The sequence below is a fragment of the Schistocerca piceifrons genome, chromosome 7 (assembly GCF_021461385.2).
Source record: "Schistocerca piceifrons isolate TAMUIC-IGC-003096 chromosome 7, iqSchPice1.1, whole genome shotgun sequence".
NCBI lineage: Eukaryota > Metazoa > Arthropoda > Insecta > Orthoptera > Acrididae > Schistocerca > Schistocerca piceifrons.
In genome coordinates, this window is record NC_060144.1 from 128,659,985 (window position 1) to 128,683,370 (window position 23,386).

The 23,386-nt window shown below is 43.7% G+C and overlaps 1 protein-coding gene and 1 non-coding gene across 2 annotated transcripts in view; both read right to left on the minus strand.

Annotated features, from left to right (window-relative positions):
• LOC124804705 (synapsin) overlaps positions 1-23,386 on the minus strand; it is a 744,296-nt gene that overhangs the window by 404,494 nt on the left and 316,416 nt on the right. The gene's annotated exons all lie outside the window — the stretch shown is intronic.
• On the minus strand, positions 17,955-18,029 carry Trnas-cga. Its single transcript has one exon. It is a non-coding gene; the product is annotated as a tRNA-Ser (tRNA).

The following is a 23,386-nucleotide window of genomic DNA, read 5'->3' on the forward strand; positions in this document are numbered from 1 at the left end:
AGTTGTGAAGGCCGTGGCTCATACACTAACCACCATAACAAGAGTCTGTTGTTTCTCTGTACATATTAAGTTGCACCCGATAGAATATGTTGCTGAACTCAATAGCACGGTGAAGAAAGGAGCCGGTTGAATTTTTTTCCTGTGTGGTTTTTCATCTGTGCCGGAATACCACCTAAGGAGGACTACCTTAGACGAGGAACAAGATTCTACTGTCACAGCCTTACTAGACTCGTGTGAAATTTCTAATTGCATATCATAATATGGGCCCAACATAACAATGATATTGATTATATATGCAACTGATAACTAGGACGTAAATATACAAGTTCAGTGTCGATAAAAACGCATGAATTGCCTTAAAACTTGTTACTGTAAATTAATCTAATCTACCTTTCGGTACGTTTGTGCACGACTCTCACTACTCAGACGTAATAAGCATGTGGGAACGGGTTAACTTCGGGTTTATGAGGGGTCTCAATAAAAGTTCGGGTTACTGATTACACAGAATGGAAGTTTATTTGAAGCTGAAACGTAAGATCACCAGACTCGTTCACAGAAGAGGAGATCACAATGGTTGTGGCGCGCACAAACACAACAATTACGGAAAATGTTCATTAATACAGATAATAAAACAACAACGTGGCTTTGGGTAAGTTACTATAGGTTCAAATAATTATTACCGGTTTCTCTGACGGAGAAACCAGCAATAGTTGTTTTTAACAGCTGCTGTGCAAGATGGCCATGCAAGCAATCATAATACAGGTTTAGATGGCTTCGTGCGCGTGGCAGGTGTGAAATGGGTGGCGATTGAATAATGGTTAATAGAAATAATTCATGCGTTCTCTCACACACAAACGTGATCGTGTGCCAAAGATGGTAAACCACCATTGATTAGTACAAGATGGATCACAGTGTAACTTGATAGGTGCAATGTGATCGATAGGCGACATGGACTGTCCACCAAGCCTATGTTCAATATCGAAAAGAAACGCTTGCATGAAATTTTCGATGAAAAGGTCTGGCGAAAAATGTTTAAACTGGAGCGCTGAAGACGCTAGTCCTTAAGCTTAATTAATGAAGGATAACGTCTGGCTGAACATGTTACCAAATGGCATGTTCACAAAGGACCAAGACGTACGATAGTGGTAAACCTGCTCGAAATAACAAAAATTTGGGAAGAATAATCGTAACTGTCATCTATAGATACGCTATATGAAACAGAACTTGAATAATCATCAAGAGACTAGAACGAACGAGCTTTGGAAACGTACGGCAGTATGTCGTCATGAGCGAAGGACTACGGTCTATGTCGCTCTCCGCAAGTAAGGTTTAAATAAAAGCGACAAAAATTTATTATCATGCAATAAGCTATTAAATGGCATTTCTGACCGAAACAGCTTAAAACCCACAGCATGCTGAGATGAAACAAACTATCAGACAACTCCGAAACATACCAGCAAACTCTGAAGAGCTACCATCCAATATTCAAGAGTACTGGAACAAGGGCTTCCATCCGCTCGCGATTTCCAACTTTCGCGTCCCGTTGCTAAGTGGAGGGGGATGGAAACGCTAGCTAACACCAATCCACGTTTTGAGGTGCTTTGACGGAAACAGTACGGTTTTGCCTTGCCCAGAGTTCAATGCTACACTCAACTACTAGAATACGTATACGCTGGCAAAGCTCAGACAGAGGATAAATCTGGTATTCCTGGCAGAACTTTCAAAACAGCACCACTTATTCATCCAGTTCTCAGATGCGTAGCTAGGAGGGGATGTGGACTGGACGGATTCAATTACATGATAAATAAATACATTTTACCACTTATTCTTCCTCCGGAGGCTCTTCACACAGTGAAAGAGTGAAAGTCGTTCGTTGCTAACACGCGCGGAAATGTTATGAAACGGAAATGACAGTACCGTTTCACGGTGTCGGCTGCGTCTGATTGCAACAGCGGATATACTGGTCACGGAAGTACTTTGTACAGGAAGCATAATTGAGGACACTTGCCTCTGCCGACCGCTTCTTATCAGCGTTTGATACTGACCGTGTCTGGAAGGTAGTGGGTAGTCAATGGTTGGATAAGAAATCCGCCATTTGGCAGCCACATGATATATGTCGCAAACGCGGAACTCAGCACAATCGGTAGTATGAGAAGGAAAGAAAAACCGATGCGGATTACGGCCAAGCTACGCTGCTGTGTTTCTTTGAGGAAGTTGACTTTAAGTCTAATGTGTGCCGAATCAACCAACAATGATAGTCAAATATCGACATGTGACTGTTTTAAAACACTGCGTTATGAGATTTGCTACAAATTCGCATCCAAATTGGCTGTGTAAGATACTGTAATCATTTTTAATCAACTGTCGAAAATCATTAAAACTTCCTTGACACGCTTTCTGTGGAAGTGGGAATCATCAGTCTCACCGGAATTATACGCTGAAGCGTCAAAGAAACTGGTACAGGCATGCGTTTTCAAATACAAAGATATGTAAACACCGATATTGGGCTGTTTATGACTGGAAACATGTTGCCTGATGGGACAACTCTCGTTTCGAATTGTATCGAGCTGATGGACGTATACGGGTATGGAGACAATCTCATGAACCCATGGATCCTGCATGTCAGCAGCGGACTGTTCATGCTGGTGGAGGCTATGTGGTGGTGTGGGCGGTGTGCAGTTGGATTGATATGGGACCCCTTGATACGTCTAGATACGACACGTACATAAGCATCCTGTCTGATCACCTGCATCCATTTATGTCCATTGTACATTACGACGGACTTGGGCAATTTCAGCAGGACAATGCGACACCCTACACGTCCAGAATTGCTAAAGAGTGGCTTCAGGAACACTCTTCTGAGTTTAAACACTTCCGCAGACATGAACATTATTATATCTGAGATGCCTTGCAACGTGCTATTCGGAAGAGATCTCCACCTTCTCGTACTCTCACGGATATATGGACAGCCCTGCAGGATTCATGGTGTAAATTCCCTCCAGCACTACTTCAGACGTTAGTCGAGCCCACGCCACGTCGTGTTGCGGTACTTCTACGTGGTCGCGGGGGCCCTACACTATGTTACGCAGGCGTACCAGTTTCTTTGGCTCTTCATTAGAGCTTTGCTTTCCGAATTACTTTCAGTCCCCCGTAATTTTAGAAGTTTTTATTCCAAGTCATTTCGAGTTGTATTGCGAGAACTCTTCCACGGAACAACTTGTCCAACAATATCAGGAAAATGCTCTGAAGAGCTACTGAAACTTGCGTGTATTTGAACCTGCTCAGTGTATTCATGCCTGGGTCTCGTCCTACAATCTTAACCCACTACACTAATCTCCCTACATTAGCAGATTGACAGTTTCTTCATGCCTCAGAATGTGACGTATCGACATATCCCTTCTTTCGATCAGGTTGAGCTAAAAATTACTTTGCCCCCAGTTCGACCCATTACCGTCTCATTAGTTAAACGATTTACCCAATTTTCAGCCTCTTTCTGTAATACCACATTTCAGAAGCTTCTATTTTGTTCTTGTCTGAAGATCTATCGTCACCTTTCACTTCTATACAACGCTATACACCAGACAAAGACCCGCAGAACAGAGTTCTTAACACTTAAATTCATAACTGGTGTTCTGGCCGGAGGCAGTTCGCTCCGCGCTCTTGTATGTGCAAGTGCTGAATAAACCTTCGTTAAGTGAAGTTAGTGTTCGTCATTCATCTAATTACACCTTCTTCTACGTGGCAATATTGACGCCAGTCCGCCCCTGCTTGAATTGGAATTGTTATATTCTTTTTGATGTCTGAGGATATTTCCTCTGTCTCATATATCTAGAAAACCAGGTGGAATAATTTTCTCGTGGATAGCTCTCCTAAGAATATCAGCAGTTCTGAAGGAACTCTCTACCCCAGGGGCGTTGTTTCGACTTACAACGAGAGATGCCCGGTGGTGGGATCGACTTTTTGAAACAAAGTATATGATGATATGGGTTAAATTTCCGGGTATCACACCCTTCAGCCATTCACCCTGTGGGCCCCCTTTGCGAGTATTTGACAAAAAAAGTTTCGGAATTTTTCATGATGTTCAATAACATCAGTAACAACAGATTCGAATCCACAACCTCATGCATTTAAAGCTAATGTCTTATCAATTACACCACGCAACCATACTATTTGATGCACTTTTTTTTAACGATATTAAGTGTCACACAGTCCTCCCCGATAGCTGAGTGGTCAGCGCGGCGGTCTGTCAAGCCAAGGAGCCCGGGTTCGATTCCCGGCTGGGTCGGAGATTTTGTCCGCTCAGGGACTGGGTGTTGTGTTGTCCTCATTATCATTTCACCATCATCAGTGGAAGGCAACGGGAAACCACGACTGGAATCCCTTCCCTAGACGCTCATGCGGTGGACCTCTCTGACGAGGCTTCCGCCATTACAAGACCTGCCGTAGAGCAGAACACAAAGTTTAAGTTCACTCTTAAAATGAGCCCCCAACAACTGACGATTTCTCTATTAATTACAATACCGCTCTAAACAATCCGCTATTCCGCTTCTGAACAGCTCAATGATGCGATTAGTACGCAGTAGTACACGATCCCGATATACGAAGTAATTGTCTTGCAAGTCCATATATGCAACTTCTTTGCGTGGTGTAATGGATAGGATAATAGCTTTACAGGCAAGAGGTTGTGGGTTCGAGTCTCATCAGGTGCAAGTAAATGACAATATGAATTCTCTTCATTTGTGCCATCTTTTCTCTATATCATTCTTTTGTGAATATGAATTTAAGTACGTTTCAGTTTGTTAAAAACTCAGATCAGTCACTTAAAAAACAAAAGACCAAATAATGTATTTATACTGAGTGTGCAGTGGCGTGAAAAATGTATTTTTAATTACTAGGTGTGCAATTTTTGGCGTGGTCATGTCATAAGAACTTTTAACACATAACCTAAATACCCACTGCACTATGGAAAAAATAACTCAGATGAAAGTTTAAATGAAAGAAGGATAAGTAAGTATAACGGGTGCCGGCGAAGTGTCACACAAATTTGTGAAATCGTTTTTCGTCAATTACTCGCAAACTAGGGTCCACCAGGGTGAATGGCTGCAGTGAGTGATACCTGGGATCTTAACCTACATAACCGTATATATGGTTTCAAAAAGTCGATCGCACCGCTGGGGACCTCTCCTTGTTAGATCTTTCAGTGCTCTGTTAAATTATTCTCGCAATATCATACCAGCCACCCCATCGTCATCTACTTCCGTGGTATCGTAGCCAGTCGTTACCACGCAGGGAGCAATAGCTCAGATTCAGAGGTTGTCACTGGAAGTTCCGCAGTTGTCGGAAAGCGGCAGCGACAGAGACCGGCGCCGCCAAGTCGCTGGCCGCAAGGGTGCCACACCCTCTGAGCTGAGGCGCACCGGCGCCATGGGTCATTAGTATAATGGGACCGCACGGCTGCAGTTGCGGCCAGTTCTTACGGAGTGGTAGATGAGTTCTCGCTGAGCTCTAGTGTAGCTCCAGTCTAGTTTCGACAAAGTGTAATCGCAACTTTCTTTACGAAAGTAGTACTTCAGGATTGGCTTCAACACTTACGTTTATGTCTCCATTGTGAAAGGTTTTACCAGCTTTGTCAACTGCTCAGTGTGATGACGTAACATGCTGTTACATACTCTATGCCGACAGATTCTAGATGTACCCTTGTCCGGTTCTCAGCTACGCTACAGGTCAATTTATTTATGAAAATACAAAGTACAATCACCAACAAATTTTACATATTCACATACTCCTTTACCTTTAACCCAAATAAATACAGACTCATTTACAGATATTTTTCTCCTGTTACGTGTATACAATGACAATGGGGAAGGGGACATATACACAGATTTACCAAAGTCTTTATTAGCAAGTTCTCCAATATGATAGGTGCGGTAGGCAACAATGTCTCTGTCTACGAAACTTTCAAGTCCTGGAACACTAGGTACTCCTGTACCACCTCGTACAATGGCTACAGTAAGCCAACCATTACCATGAGTAAAAGTGTCGTTAATGTCAACGCTAAAATTAAGTTCAAATGGTTCAAATGGCTCTGAGCACTATGGGACTCAACTGCTGAGGTCATTAGTCCCCTAGAACTTAGAACTAGTTAAACCTAACTAACCTAAGGACATCACAAACATCCATGCCCGAGGCAGGATTCGAACCTGCGACCGTAGCGGTCTTGCGGTTCCAGACTGCAGCGCCTTTAACCGCACGGCCACTTCGGCCGGCCTAAAATTAAGTCTACATCCACAGAATACACATGGTCCGTCGACAAGTGCAGTTGCAGCAACAGTCTTTACAGAATTCTTCTTCTTGTCAGCTGCAGATGTTGTCATTTCAATGTTCTCAATTGTTTTATAAATTGTGTGTCTGGAACGGCGACGATATCTTCTTGTCAGCTGCAGATGTTGTCATTTCAATGTTCTCAATTGTTTTATAAATTGTGTGTCTGGAACGGCGACCGAGGAGTCATTTTACCGGATTAAATACGAGGGCTGCTCGGAAAGTAAGGTCCGATGGGTCGCGGAATGAAAACCACAGTGAAAATCAATTTTTTTTTATTCGCAGCAGTTAGCCACACCTTCTAGCTACCTCTTTAAGTAGTCGCCACTTGCACAATGCCACATTTGTCGTGGCGTTGTACAAGCTTTCTAGTAGCCTCGTCACAGAAAGCAGCCGCCTGTACTTTCCGCCAATTCTCTACGCTGGTCTGCCTTTCGTTGCTTGTGCCAAAATGTCTTCGTAGCCAGCGGTGCATGTGAGCAGAGATGAACGACGGAGGGAGCCAAATAGCGACTGTATTGTGGGTGATCAAACACTTCCCATCGAAAACGCTGCAGGAGCGTCTTCATTGGCCCTGCAGAATGCGTCTGAAAATTGTCTAGAAGAGATATATGCATGACATTTATGTTATGTGGGCTGCATAGCGTCAGGCGAAATCTTTCGCCAGATCCACATACTTGGTGGGACGCATTGTTGTTTTAGGCACTTCTACGTGACCACTTTGCCCTCTGAACTAAAAAGAGCGAAGCTTAGCGATCGACAGGCACACTAAAGACAATGCCCAACACATCCTTGCAACGTTCCACCGGATTTTCACAGTAGTTTCCATTTCCCGCCTTATCGGATCGTACTTTCCGAATACGCCTCATATAATATATTAATTCCTCAGACCTCTTGTTCTCTGATTCCTTTTATTCCACCACAAAACCCACTAACAGTCCTGACGGGACACGAATACTTTTGGCAGCGAGGTCACCTGGTCACTTCAACTTCCTCTTCCCTTTTGTACAAAATTGTCTTTGTTAATTTCCCTTGCAGAGACCGCCAGGTTTCCCTTCTTTGCTTACTACCGACTTTCGACCTGAGCTCTCGATATTCTTACAACTGCTTCGCTTCTCCCCAAAGGTCTCTTTAATTTTCCTATAGGCGATATCTATCTTTCCCCTAGTCATGCATGTTTCTACAGCGCTGCTTTTGTCCTCTAGCCGTCCCTACTTAGTCATTTTCCATTAATTTAATTTTTTTGACATCTTAGTTCCTTTCGCCTTCCTCATTTGCTGCATTTTTTAAATATTTTCTCCTTTCGTCCTTTAAATTCAATGTCTCCTCTGCATTACCCAGAGATTAGTACTAGGGCTCGTCTTTTTACCCATTCACCTCTCAAAGCTACCAATTCGCTTTCTATTTTATTTCTTCCCCTTGCTACAGTCCAACGTTGCCTGATGCTCCCTCTGGACTCTCAACAACTTCAGGTTCTTTCAATTTATCAAGATACCATCTCTTTAATTTTCTATCGGTTTAATTTCTTCAGTTTTAATCTGAAGTTCACAATCTGTAACTGTGGTCACAGTGACACATTGGCTCCAGTATGAGGGGGGCATAGCTTGATTTTTGCTTACCCTGCTCGTCAATGCTGCAAATCTGGCGCTGCCTAAAGGGAGGGCGTTAAGAGAAGGATCTGTTAGAAGGTCATCTCTTTCATGGCATTTGAGTCCATCTGATTGTTCTAAGTTGCTGAATGCAGTTCTCGCAATTTCGCACTTGTTTAGTACCATGCTGTGAGATTTTGCGTTATAAAAAGTGATTTGAATTTTCTGAACTCACACGAACGGGGAAAAAAAATGTGGAAGAAACAAATGAAATACAAAGACATGAAATTATGAAACGACATCAGCTAATTCCATTCAAAATTGCGATTTAACGAATACGTAGTGACAAACAAAACCGGGATTCGGAACAAGATCTCTTGCCTATACGCGAATTACTCCATTTACCAATACTAGGGACCACTAGAAGATTACTTTAGTGACTCTGAACGTTTGAGTCGGAACTGGAGGTGTGTTAGAATAGCCTAGCGGTTAAGACAACTTTTCGCCACAGCCAAGACTAAGAGTTTGACATCCGGTTTGTCACAAATTCGCCGGCCGGCGTGGCCGACCGTTTCATGTCGCTTCAGTCTAGAGCCGCGCGACCACTACGGTCGCAGGTTCGAATCCTGCCTCGGGCATGGATGTGTGTGATGTCCTTAGGTTAGTTAGGTTTAAGTAGTTCTAAGTTCTAGGGGACTGATGACCTCAGATATTAAGTCCCATAGTGCTCAGAGCCATTTGATTTGTCACAAATTCACGTGCAAATTTGACATTCCTGTTTTGGTGACAAACACCGTCCGAAGAGGCCTTGAAGGACCAACGGTATCGACCTGCCACCGGGTCATCCTCAGTCCTTAGGCATCATCAGTTGCGGACACGGAGGGGCACGTGGTCAGCACACTGCTCCCCAGCCACTGTCAGTTTTTGTGATCTGTGTTGCTACTTCTCAGTCAGGTAGTTCCTCAATTGCCCTCACAAGGGCTGAGTGCACTCCGCATGTCAACAGCACTCGGCAGATCTGGACGGTTACCCACCCAAGCCCGACAGCGCTTAACTTCGGTGATCTGACGGGAATCAGTGTTACCATTGCGGCAAGGCTAATGGCACTGTGGTTGTTAAATCAATTGCGTGATAAGCATTTCTAAAGATTTCGTGCAAATTCTTTTAAAACGTTTCATTTCTCCGAACTGAAATTTTTTGGAAGTTGTGCTAAAGCGATTTACTCAGCTTCTGTGTTAACAAATTACTAACACATTTTATTGCTATTCTTACCCTACACACTTGTGTTACGTTAGAAATGGGGGTGACAGCCCTCCTGAAATACAGAACCATATACCCGCGCTTCCCCAGTATGAATGCAAAGTCCCGTACCTTAATACTGCGCTACATCGCTAGGAGGTACAGAAGTTGGAGGGGAAAACAGCACAAATTGCATAATTATCTCCAGAATGAAACTCTGGCTCTGCAGCGAAGTGCGCGTTGTTGTGAAACTTAATGGCAAATTAAAAACGTGTGCTGAAAAAGCCATCGAATCCCACCAAATGAGCTATGGAGGCAGGGATCACAACGCCCCCTCACAGCTTGGAAGTTTAAAGTTACAAAGTTACCTTAAACATTTTTCATGAAAGCAGTTGTATTCAAATGATTTGCGTCTACTCACAGTTGGCCTTCACACCGATAATACTTCAACGCTTTTCCGTTTAGCAGACTCCTCCGACATCATCAGAACAAGAACAACTTCAGACTTGAACCACATGCTCGGACGTCCATTAGAGACCGTGGGTAGGTGTACAGTTCCACTCAGGTGCTTGTGTGTTGAGACAATTAGTGCAGCTGCACAGGGCTTTCATATAAATAAAACCGAACGTCAGAGCTGTGGGCCCTATTTGCTCAAAAATTTACACGTCTGCCGTTTCATCGTGTTCTGTTTCAATGCGCAGGACTACAAGCAGATGTTTTGAGTTATCTCTGCCTTTTATGCTGTTCTTTGATAGATGATATATGCATTTTTTGCTATTTATGTGTGGATAGTAATATGTAAATACACTTAGAATAAAAGACAGAAAAGAAGATTGGAACTACACGCCCCGACGATGAGGTGGTCATTGGAGACCGAGCACAAGATAGGTTTGGACAGCGATAACGAAGAAACCTTTCTGGCATTCACCTTAATAAATGAAAGGTTCAAAAATGGTTCAAATGGCTCTGAGCACTATGGGACTCAACTGCTGAGGTCATCAGTCGCCTAGAACTTAGAACTAATTAAACTTAACTAACCTAAGGACATCACACACATCCATGCCCGAGGCAGGATTCGAACCTGCGACCGTAGCGGTCTCCCGGTTCCAGACTGTAGCGCCTAGAACCGCACGGCCACTCCGGCCGGCTAAATGAAAGGAAACCATACAAGATGGCAAAAAAACAACCTGATAAGAAGGTCAGAGTAGGAAGGGGACGGTGGAATCCAGCAAAATTCTGCGGATAACCACAAATCGGAAATCACAAAAGGACAGCCAATCAGCCATCAGTGCTCATAAACTTGTGCATTTAACCGAATTTGGTCCAGATAATATCTGTCACGCTAAAAGGGAGCAATCGATAAGTAAAGTAGCTGAAGATCATGTTTTCAGATGAAATGTAAGAGCAGCGCACTCTTTAAATTCCTATCGATTGCTGGTTACTTTAGACGAACCTTTCCATGATTTCCTGTGGGCATATTACATCCAGTACGCTACAAGCACCGTAATATTAATTTCTAGAGACTATAAGCTCTATTGCAGGAATGACACTGTTAGAACATAGTCGGCATTTGCTATTGCAAGGTGCAATGTTGTTAACAAAAAATGCCATATGTTTTAATTTTTGTTAATGTACAGTGAGCATGAATCAAACTCTATTCCAACGAGTACAACCGTGAGAGGTGGCGCAGGGTTTGCACATTGGATCCGCATTCGGAAGAACGACAGTGCAAACCAGTGTCCGGCCATCTTGATTTAGGTTTTCCGTGATTTTCCGAAGTCGCTCCAGGCGAATGCCGGGCTCCTTTGAAAGGGCACGGCCGACTTCCTTTCGTATCCTTCCTTAATCCGATGGACCGATGATCTCGCTGTTTTGTCCCCGCGCAGGTCGAATCCTGCCTCGGACATGGATGTGTGTGATGTCCTTAGGTTAGTTAGGTTTAAGTAGTTCTAAGTTCTAGGGGACTGATGACCTTATAAGTTAAGTCCCATAGTGCTCAGAGCCATTTGAACCATTTTTTTGTTTCGTCCCCTCACCCAACTCGACTAACCAACAAGTGCAATAGATCAGAAAGCATGAAAAAGGAAACATAAATTAAATTTTCTCCCCTCCTTGTCTTCTCAGATCAAAAGTTTTCTAGCAAACGCCAGAAATCGCTGCCTCTAGCATACCTAGAAAGGCGGCATCGTCGTATAAGTGATTAGCGCGCCCTCTCGGAAAGCTGTGAATGATCGTCGCGGTCTCAAGAATTCATTCGATAAGCTCTTCAGGCCTGTTGACTGGTTTGTGATAGATGCTGTCTTTCATTAAATCTCAAACAAAAAATGCACGCTGGTATTAAAACTGATGGTCAGTGAGGTAGTGGAGCACAAAAAGCACAGCAGAACACAGCAACAGGATAGTCGGACGGAGCCGCACTGCCAGACACATACAAACACGTCCGCTTACCGGCCGAACTCCTGCGCGCTCGTCTCTGATTGGTGTCGTTTTATGACCGCAGCTGAAAAGACGCATTTCCGATCAATGGTTATGCGGAAAATTTTCTTCGTTTCGAGTTCTTCTATCGAGCTGGGATCTGGTTAACAATTTGTTTTTTTGCACCCTCTGGAAACCCTTAAGCTTAAAAACCAGATGATCGAAGAAACAATCTATATACTGTATTTATTTGCTGTATGCCGGCTCCTGGCAGCGGTGGAAACCACGCGTGCGCACTGCCTGCTGCAGACGCCAAAGCTGACTCAGTGTTTACCGCAGCGAGCAGCAAGCATTCCCAGACGTCCGCCCTGCGAGTGTAGCTTCCTCCCAGCTCCTGAGACAGATTACAACTCTGTACTTACGTTAGCTTCACATTCGAGATACGTGCCGAGTCTGAAGAAATACTGTTCCTCGGATGTTACTTTACGAGCAAATTCTCTGTCGCTACACCCTTGCTAGTTTGTTTTGTATACGTAGCGACAATTTGTCTCCGAAGCAACAACGTTAACTTCCGGATGTTTGTCAAGTAATGTACTCAATTTTCGACTGTGTAAGGCCGTATGGAACAGGGAAAAATGCTAATGATCTTCATCTTAAATTCGGAGATACCTTCTAAGCGCTTTGGCGTAAGCGTCCCACGGTCTCCGGCGGCTCGTTACTGAGTTATTGCATTTTGCTTGCTTTCTTGCCCCATTGAGCTTTGTATGTGTGGTGCACTAAAAATAGTGCGCAACAGTGCATATGTTGAAGGTATTTGTTATGTGTTTCGTTTCCTTTCGCTCGTGGTACCTGCTGTTAAGAACGGTAATTCCCTCCTTACCTCATTGCCCTCAAGTTGGCATTCAATGCTCCTCGGTTCTGCAGTTTTCCGGCAGTCTTTGTTGTGTGTTAACATTGATACACAGCGTATTGGATAGCTTTACCGATCAAGAGCTGGCGTACGAACGTTCGTGTATGGTTCAAATGGCTCTGTGCACTATGGGACTTAACATCTGAGGTCATTAGTCCCCTAGAACTTAGAACTACTTAAACCTACCTAACCTAAGGACATCACACACATCCATGCCCGAGGCAGGATTCAAACCTGCGACCGTAGCAGCAGCGAGGTTCCGGACCGAAGCGCCTAGAACCGCTCGGCTACAACGGCCGGCTGAAATGTGAGGTAGGGGAAATTAAAACTGATTCAGATGTGAAGTATGTAGTCGAAAATCGCGAGTGGCTATCAGTGATGTCTGTATCACGGAGGGCGCACATCAGTTCTGAACTCTTCAGCAGAGTCTTCTGTGATTGCATTCCCGAGGCGTTCGTGTATGGGTTCACTGAATGTAGTGGCAGAGCCGCATAGCGATGCTATGCTGGTCTGTTCCCGCACCGACGGCAACCACATCGCAGTACTTCTGGTTACTAGAATTGCTGCGTTACTCTTTGCTTGTACGTACGTGTTGGTGACAGCGTACTACAGGTATCTTTAACTATAGCGAAAATACCTTCTCAGAAAATGAGGAATTAGGGCAACAAACAGAATGAGCCAAAATTACCTTATTACTCTGTGACGAGTCACCGAAGACCACGGGTCTCTTATATCATAATATTCAGAATGAATCGCAGAACAACGTTTGAAAGTTTTGCGGTGCAGTTCTGGTTCACACTGTAGAGAACAAGGGACAGAAACGAGACGCGGACCTGACAGTATAAAAGAGGTTGAGGCGTATTGCATTGTTAGTAGGCGCAGTAACAGCTGAAATCGGCTGGTGAGCAGTGCTCAGTGACTTCGAAAGTCGCTTAGTCACTGGGTGTCACTTGACTAACAAATCTATGAGGGACATTTTACAACTTTTAAAGCTGCCCAGTTCTGCTGTGCAAATGCGAAGGACCAACCACAGGTAAACCAAAACTATGCAAAACATCCTGCACTGATGCTTAGGGCCCGCCGAGCATTTCGGAGGGTAGTCGGAAAAATGGCATGAAATCAGCGGAAGAAATCGCTCGTGTCTTCTTAAGTGCTACCAGCAGCACAACGACTGTGCGTGTAGTTAAAAAGAATGCGATACGATGATAGAGCAGCTACACATGTTTTGTAGTCAATGCTGACTGGAAACGAGTGATCTGAAGTGGTGAATCACGCTCTACTCTGTGGAAATCCGGTGGAGGTGTTCGGGTTTAGCGAATGCGTGGAGAACGTTACCTGAACGTCATGTTTAGTGCCAACAGGGAGCTAGGGGGGAAGAGGTGTTACGATATGGCTGTATTTTCGACGTCAGGGTGTGACCTCCTTATTGCGCTTAAGAAAACTCTAAATGGGGGAGGTTGGTTGGTTGTTTGCGGGAAGAGACCAAACAGCGAGGGCATCGGTCTCATCGGATATGGGAAGGATGGGGAAGGAAGTCGGCCGTGCCCTTTCAAAGGAACCATCCCGGAATTTGCTCGGAGAGATTTAGGGAAATCACGGAAAACCTAAATCAGGATGGCCGGACGCGGGATTGAACCGTCGTCCTCCCGAATGCGAGTCCAGTGTGCTAACCACTGCGCCACCTCGCTCGGTAAATGGGGGAGGATACGAGCGCATTTGAAAGCGTTGTGTACTGGTTACATTAGTGGAATATAACGGAGCCGATTGTTGACTGAATCAGCATAACGTCGCATCCTGTCACAGAGCAGCATCTATGGACAATCGTTTGTCGCCAGCCGGGAATCCCGATCTGAAACCAGGGATGAGTTAGTGCTTCGCTCCAAACCCCTGCGTCCAACATCACTATCTTCTCTGGTTTCGGCTGTTCAGAACAATGTGCTACCATTCCACCGCAAACATTAATAAACGTCACTGAAAGTGTACCTAGCAGAGTTCAAGCAGTCATAAAGGCGAAGGGAGAACGCACTACATATTAATCTCCACTATAGATACCTTTGATCAGATAGTGCATTTATTATAACTGTCGTGTAAAGCGCTTGTCTATATCGCAATTTCGCTACATCGTCCTGTGTGCACAGTTTTTTAAAACTGGAAGTATCGACATATTTATTTTACACAACCTTGTGAAACACGCTGAAGAGCCAAAGAAACCGGTACGCCCGCCTAATATCGTGTATGCCCCCGTGAGCAACAGTAGTGCGGAATCACGATGTGGCATGGACTCGACTAATGTGTGAAGTATTGCTGGAGGGAATTCACACATGAATCCTGCAGGGCTGTCCATAAATCCGTTAACAGTACGAGGGGGTGGAGACCTCTTCTGAAAAGCACTTTGCAAGGCATCACAGACATGCTCAATAACGTTCCTGTCTGGGGAGTTTGGTGGCCAGAGGAAATGTTTAAACTCAGAAGAGCCACTCTGTAGCAATTCTGGACGTGTGGGGTGTCGTATTGTCCTGCTGCTATTGCCCAAGTCCGTCGGAATGCAAAAAAATGTTTCAAATGGCTCTGAGCACTATGGGACTTAACATCTGAGGTCAAGTCCCCTAGAGCTTAGAACTACTTAAACCTAACTAACCTAAGGACGTCACACACATCCATGCCTGAGGCATGATTCGAACCTGCGACCTTAGCGGTCGCGTGGTTCCAGACTGAACCGCCTAGAACCGCTCGGCAACATGGTCCGGCTCCGTCGGAATGCGCAATGGGTCCGGCTCCGCCGAAATGCACAATGGGCATGAATGGATGCTTACGTACGTATCACCTGTCAGAGTCGTATCTAGGTGTATCAGAGGTCCCTTATCACTACAGCTGCACAAGCCCCACACCATTACAGAGTCTCCACCAGCTTGGACAGTCCCCTGCCGACATGCAGGGCCCATGGGTTCATGAGGATGTCTCCATACCCGTACACGGCCATCCTCTCGATACACTGTGAAACGAGACTTGTCCGAGACCCAGGCGAGGCGGAAAGCTTTGTGTCGTGCAGTCATCAAGGGTACACAAGTGGCTCTTCGGCTCCGAAAGCCCGTATCGATGATCTTTCGTTGAATGCTTCCACACTGACACTTGTCGATGGCCTAGTATTCAAATCTGCAGCAATTTACGGAATGGTTGCACTTCTGTCACGTTGAACCATTCTCTTCAGTCGTCGTTGCTTCCGTTCTTGCAGGATCTTTTCCCAGACGCAGCGATGTCAGAGATTTGATGTTTTATCGGTTTCCTCATATTCACGGTAAACTCGTGGAATGCTGATACGGAAAAATCCCCACTTCATCGCTTCCTCGGAGATGCTGTGTCGCATCGCTCGTGCACTTACTATAACAGCACGTTCAAATTCACTTAAATGTTGATAAACTGCCATTGTAGCAGCATTAACCGATCTGACAACTGCGCCAGACGCTTGTCGTCTTATATAGGCGTTGTAGTCCGCAGCGCCGTATCCGGAATGTTTACATATGTCTGTATTTGAATACGCATGCTTATATTAGTGTCTTTGGCACTTCAATGTATGTAATTCTTAGACTGAAGATCGATTTTTCCGAAGCCAACCCGCCCGCTCAAGGGCAATGGAAACAACAATAAAAAGGGCAATCAGTCGCTGTTTTGCCTGGAAAGTTCTTAGTTGGAAGAGGAAATAAAGATGTTCGATATGTATGCCGGAAGACTACTGAAACATTCCATACGCCGAGAATCCCAAAGGAAGTTAGCTGTTTGAGTGAGTGGCAGCACAGCAGGTGGTTGTAGCACGCGCTCGTGTTTTGTTATGCTTGGCCGGCCACCGCCGCGCTGGTGGCGAGGACTGGAGGAGCCGAGCGTGCGACCAGCCTCTGCGCCTGTTTGTGTTTGGTGGGTGGGCGGACGCCTGTTTGTGCTGCTCTGGCCCTGCCGTGCCCACGTGGGAACCCGCTCGCCTACTCCAGCCGCATAGGTGCGCCGCCGCCACCGGAACGTCTCCAGAACCCGTTCCAGACGCGCGCAGAGACCACAAAAAAAAGTCCCCAAATTGGCCTCATCTTCATCGTGTTATTGCCGAACTACGCTATGCCGCATTCAGCACAGTAGCAGGCAATGGACCTAAGATCTGCTAGTGAGTACGAGAAGTCTTCAAAAAGCACCGGGACTTTTGTAATTTTGCGTGTTATATTATTTCGACTCGCGCTGTATTTTCGTTATTGTGTTGGTAAACATGTCTGAAAAGTATCTGCACTGTGTTAGCCATATCGAATCCATATTGAATATTTAGTCCTTTGCCAGCTGTCGTAAAGGTTACACAGCTTTTTATAGTACCGGCGATTATTTATTTTTTATAAAAAAGTATCAGAGAAATGTATAAAATTTGTCTATGAGAGTAGAATACTGTGCAACAAGATTTTGGAAATGTTAAAATATCGCTTTTGGTGAATCTGCTTTGAATGAAACTAGGATTTACGTGTGGTAAAAGCATCTCGAAATGGCTCGTGAAGATTGGAGATGACGAACGCTTGGACGCCCCAGCATATCGTCAACCGATGAAATCGTGGCAAAAGTGAAAGTAATTTTTATGAACTATTGCTGAATCACAATTAGAGAAGCCGCTGATGATGTAGGTACATCAGGTGGAGCATGCTACGGAATTGTTTTGGATGTTTTGGGTATGAAACGTGTAACAGCAAAATTTGCTTGAAAGTTTCGAACAAAAACATCTATCAATGTAAGTTACTCAGGAATCGTTATATGAAGTAAACAACAATGGAGAAATACTGAAACGTTCCGTGACAGGTGATGAAGAAGTGGAGTTACGGGTCATCGTCCCAACGGAAGCGTTCTGGTTCGCCAAGGTCGGAATAAGCTCTAGTGTTTATCAATTTTTAACGGTATAGTGTACCATAACTTCTTACCACAAGGTCTAACGACCAACAACAAGTACTTTTTAAAAGTTCAACGTCGTTTGCGTGAAGCAAACCCGGGAAAAAAATTTGTACGTAGTTGTGAGAGAATTGATAGCTTTCACACCACGATAATGCAGCTGCTCACACTTCATAGCATATTCTTGAACTTTCGGTAAAAAATACTACAATTGCGATATCGTTCAAAGATCGCGGCGCTACACCAAAGTCGGCAATGATACTACAGACATTAGCAATCTCTCGCTGCAGTCCACAGCGATGATTGGGAGACGCACAAAGGTCAGTTGTAAATGTTGAACATTGTACTTCAAGAAAACAGTTTGTGAATTAGTGCATCAAGTGATGCTTTATTAATCAACAACAGTTCTAAATTACCAAACAGGCCTATGGCAAAGGGTCAGATGAAGCTAAGTATATCTTTTTATCATTCATGTAACGAAGTGGACCAGTGTTTCATATGTTGTAGTTCCAATGAGTCTGGTTATAAAAATAATGATGACTCATATGAAAGTTCCGGGCAGATTAAAACTGTGTTCCGGGCCGAGACTCGAACTCGGAACCTTTGCCTTTCGCGGGCAAGTGCTCTACCAACTGAGCTACCCAAGCACGACTCACGCCCCGTCCTCAAAGCTTTACTTCTGCCAGTATCTCGTCTCCTACCTTCCAAACTTTACAGAAGCTCTCCTGCGAACCTTGCAGAACTAACACTCCTGAAAGAAAGGATATTGCGGAGACATGGCTTATCCACTGCCTGGGGGATGTTTCCATTCTGGAAATGATGACTCAGCCTTTATATTCGTGAGACATGGTCCCATGTGGCGCTCTTCTGTTTCAAAAACTAAAAAAACCTTAAAGGGCCGATGCTTTACAGCGATGACCGCCTTGCTATGAGAGCTAAAAGCTATCCCAAGGAGAACTACAAAAGTGTTTCAGGGATTGGAAAAAGAGCTTGCGCAGGTGTGCGACATCTAATGGGAATACTGTAAAGGCGAGAACGTGAATGTACTCGAATATATAAAATTATGTCCAAAATTCAAAAATTAGCGTTAACTTTTGAACATTCACCTTATTTCATAGTCTACATCGAGGAAAAGTGGCAGCAGCTTGATTTTTTTTGTGTGGCGGTAGTATGTAGTAATAAAGGGGGTGGGGAGATAGAGATCATAAGTGGAGAGAGAAATCACCAGTCCTTCGACTGGTCTAATGCGGCCCGTGAAGGCTACTCCTTCAGCGCCATGCTCTTCAAATCAGATTAGCACTTGCACACAACATCCTGACTTAATTAATGGATATACTCCAGTCTCTGCCTTCCCCTACAGTTTTCAACCTCTACAGCTCCCTCTAACCGTGTGTTATCCTTTTATTCGTATTATAATGAAAATATCTGCGCATCAGTGCAGATATCGACTGTGTGCACTGTGTTTCTTGTTTTGAAACAAAATTGTCTCATTCACTCACGGTACTTCCTGTTGCCAACATCATGTGCCCATTTCACTTTTCTCCCTCAAGCTTGAATTCGGTATCGCTCGGTTCTGACTAGGGTTTGTTTCTTCGGCATCGTCAGTTGTACATTAACGGTAACAAGGCAGCTGTATGGATGGACTTATTGATGAAGAGTTGGTCTACGTGTAGCTCGTGCATTCGTTCACTGAATACAATGGAAGACAGTACTCTTAAATATGTACATAAGAGACTGCAAGAACCGGATCCTTCCGTATTAGAATGTTCACGTATTACAAGCCTTTACACTGTTGTGAAACAAAGGTAACTGTGATAACAAAGCGTGTCGATGGACTTTGGGTCCACCCTGAGGGAGACAAGGTTACCAGTTCACAACTTTTATTTCCCTTACAACCAAGGAATGGAAAGCAGAATTAAATGATTATCAAAATACAGAATGTTTCGCCTACTATGCCAACGATGTGGGTGGCATTGAGGTGGGAACAAGTACCGAAAAAGCGGGTTCCGATCGCCGTTTGCGTTATGGCACTTTCCTTGTACTTTGACAGGTGGCATATCGGTTTCAGCCAGGAAAAGCTAAACGAGTTAGGAGGATGTACAATTAAATCATTGTGTCATTAAGCACTTAAGCAGCCTCTGTTTTAATTGTTTGGATATATCAGTTTAAACGTCAAGCAAAGGCAAGGGCATACTTAGAAAAGCAGTATGGTCTTGAAACCAACCTTTGGATTGACGACATCTTGATTCCATTATGGGTTCTGCATTACGTAACGAATCTGCAGACTGAGCAGTAAATATTAAAATTATGGAGCATCCACAAGTTGCATACAAGTTCCCTTTATTGACAAGTTTCTCTCGTGAGACGTAAGCATCTTCAGAAAGTAAGTACCCAAAGGGCACGCGCTAAGTAAAATCTGACTGGGTACAGCTCCCACCTCATCAAGTATGAAGATGAATCTGTAAACATAGAGATATATGTAACGCGTAGCCGTTGGCTACTAAACTTCTGAAGATTATCATGTCTGACGAGTAAAACACGCCAATAAAGGATTTGTAGCTGCTCCATAATTTTACTTCTAACGGTCGATGTTTGACCTGCAGGTGACGCCTGCACTCGCCAAATTAGCAGTAAATATATTTCATTTTTATATACTGATAGTACGCAATTTTCATGTTGCTTAATTTAATTTTTGGCTGTCTGTTATAGCTGTTGTATTGTTCTTAGCTGATATCCTCCTTCGCTCGAAGATACTAAAAAGAACACCATCTGTAGAGAGAAAGCATCCGGTTAGAATAAATTCATTGATGATCATTCTTTCCTTAGAGTTAAATAATTTGAAGAGTTCTAATATTGATTTCCCTACATTAAGTCACTTCGCGTAACGGTTTCTCCAGTTTTGCATTTACGAACTCTTAATAAAATATTCCATTTCATTTGATATGTTGAAAGCTGAATTTCTGTCTGTTAAGTGCAGCGAGCCCAGAATTAGTCGAGATGGCGTCTGAAGATTTGTTGAAATCTATAATTCCAAGGAATAAACTGATAATTCGTTCTCATGTCTTCCGTCTGTCACATCGTTTATAACATTGTTCATCGTACTGTACCAACTTCTAAAACCAGTTTCTTTTTTTCCTTAATTAATATATACATTTTTACAGTCTATACGATTGGTGGGATTCAGTGTACGTGCTTTTTGTTCTTAGTGGCGAGGATAAGGGGTACATACCTTTAACACAGAAAGAAATTGTTCTTTGGTGTGGATTACTTGGTATTTAGTAGCATGAACGTTCTTAGCATTTTTACGGCTGCCCACTGCGTTAGGAAGTCCAAGAACAATACCGCAATCCAATAATTTCTACTATGAAATGATATCGATATTCCGATCCGAACGAAACAGGATTAGGTGGACATACGCAGTTTTATGAAATCTAGTTTGAATAATACAACGGTTTGGTGTGGGTTTATTTTGATTTATTGTAATCTGCATGTATTTTAGAGGCACGAGTTGTATTTGGAATGTTACACAGTGTAGGAGACGTTACTACGAAGTAGCAGTTATTGACAAATAACTAGTTTGGACATGCTGGTAGATAGAAGATTTTGTCCTAACTGGATTATCAGGGGGTTAGACGATGATTGGTACCAGGAGAAAGTCCTCAGAAATACGTACAGTACTTGTGGCACTCACAGGAAATGTTTTCTAACATTGATACAATGATACAATGAAGATAAACACTTCCAGGTGCGTGACTACTCGGCAAGTGCCCCCCTCATTGTGAAAGAGTCTCCACGTTCACATCTAATGACGTGTCGCGGTGCGCCTGCTTGGAGTCTATATTACCCTTCTTTCGTTATTGTAGCTTTAGCGATGCTTTGAGAGTAACCCGATTGTTTGTCCCCCTCAGGGTATTTACATTTTACTACGGGCACGTTGTACCTCTGCGGGCGCAATAAAATATTCATCGTACTCTCGCCATTTGCATGTAATTTGGATTCAAATGCTCGGTTTATAGATGTCGGCAGATGCTCGCCGCATTTTTATACCCAGAGTAATGACAGTGCACAGAACGCGAGTGGTCTGATATGGGTTACGACGAACGCATGGGGACGCAAGGAAGCGCAAGAGAACAGTCCGCAAAGATACAAAAGTTCTCAAACATGCGACCTACATACGAGCGTCGCGTAATTTTTGTAAAATACACTACGCAAAAAAATTAAAGGATCACTTTTTGAAAACCCGCTGCTGTCTCCCATTCTTACGCGTAGGTTTGAAATTTGGCTCAAAGCTGGATAAAATCTTTCTCTGCAATGGCGCAAAAGCGTGGCGTCCTGCGGCGTTATCCCCGCGTTGGGCGACGTTTCGAGCAGCACATGCGAAAAAAGGCCACAGCTTAAAAGTTTATGTGAACTGTACATCTACACCTACGTACATGGTTACTCTGCAATTCACACATAAGTGCCTGGCAGAGGGTTCATCGAACCATTTTCGTACTACTTCTCTACCATTCCACTCTCGAATGGCGCGTGGGAAAAAGGAACACCTAAATCTTTCCGTTCGAGCTCTGATTTCTCATATTTTATTATGATGATCATTTCTCCCTACGTAAGTGGGTGTCAACAAAATATTTTCACGCTCGGAAGACAATTTGGTGATTGAAATTTCGTAAATATATCTCAAAATGGTTCAAATGGCTCTGAGCACTGTGGGACTGAGGTCATCAGTCCCCTAGAATGCTACAAAACCAACTCGGCCTGCGCTCCAGTGGCGTAGTACACTTTGCCACCACAGAATCGTCTTAACGCGCAACAAAACGGACCGAATGAACATTCCGTAAATAACTTATCAGTTGTTATGGGTGTTGTTACCCACTCAGCTTGGCATCCCGGAATAAAGGACAAATTCAGACTAATAAGATTAAGCGCCAGATATGTAACATGTCGACGGCACTATTGTCTCCAAATTGCACGTAAACTTGAAGCTAGTTATAGAAAATTAAAATAGAGGTTATAAATTCCAGCATACTTTTACAGAACGCACGCTCAGTGACATCTGACAAAGACAGCCTCATTAAATTAGCAAGTGAACATCAAAAATCAGTATTTGCAATTGGCGAGACACGATTACAGCAACAACAGAAATCGTATGTCAATTTCAGAGGATATTAAATAATGTCTTAGCGCAAAATAGAGGTAAGTACCTATGGTAAAGAGGAGAATGGATTGTAACGTTATTGACTTAGGTCTTCAAAGCATCGGTTTCCAAGCTAGAGCAGTCGATATCTCAACGCAAAATGTTGAAATAAGCTTCGTAATTATATCTACATCGCCGAACAACTGAATGACAAAAGGACTATTTTGTAGGGTAGTGAATACGATAAGCCATCCAGAACTGATAGGAGGAACGTCCTATTTACATTGTAAACTAGTGATTTATATGATACAAACAGTCAATCTGTTCTACGAACAGATGCACCTGATTGAGATGTGTCACTTGAAACAGCAGAAGAAAATAATGGTGTATAGCAAAAATACAGCAATTTTCAACACATGTTCAACATTTTTATTTGTATGCAAGACATTCTTTGAAGCCAGATACAACAAGAAGAATTATACATTTTGTACCGTTTAAGAGAGAAATTAGTAAAACCGCGCCTTAGAACGAGTTATTAACGGCTGCAGCGTGGTCATAAAAAGCGACCGCTTTAAATGGAACGTTCATCGTAACGATTATGACGCGAAAGGCGGGACGTGATGAAAGCTTCCAGAAAGCGCAAAGCAAGAAAAACGTAAAAAAATGAAAACCGGCTCTATTACAAAGCTAAATAAGGTAACACATTAATAATCGTCGCTGTGATGATGAACCGAATAAACCCGTCGTAAATTTACTGGACCTCTCCAGACGTGTCGTGTACGCGTGTTAGCGGTTGTCTGGCACCCGGCGTAATAATCCGTAAGCTCACAACAAACTCGTCAACTACGAAACTACTAATTCGCTTAATGA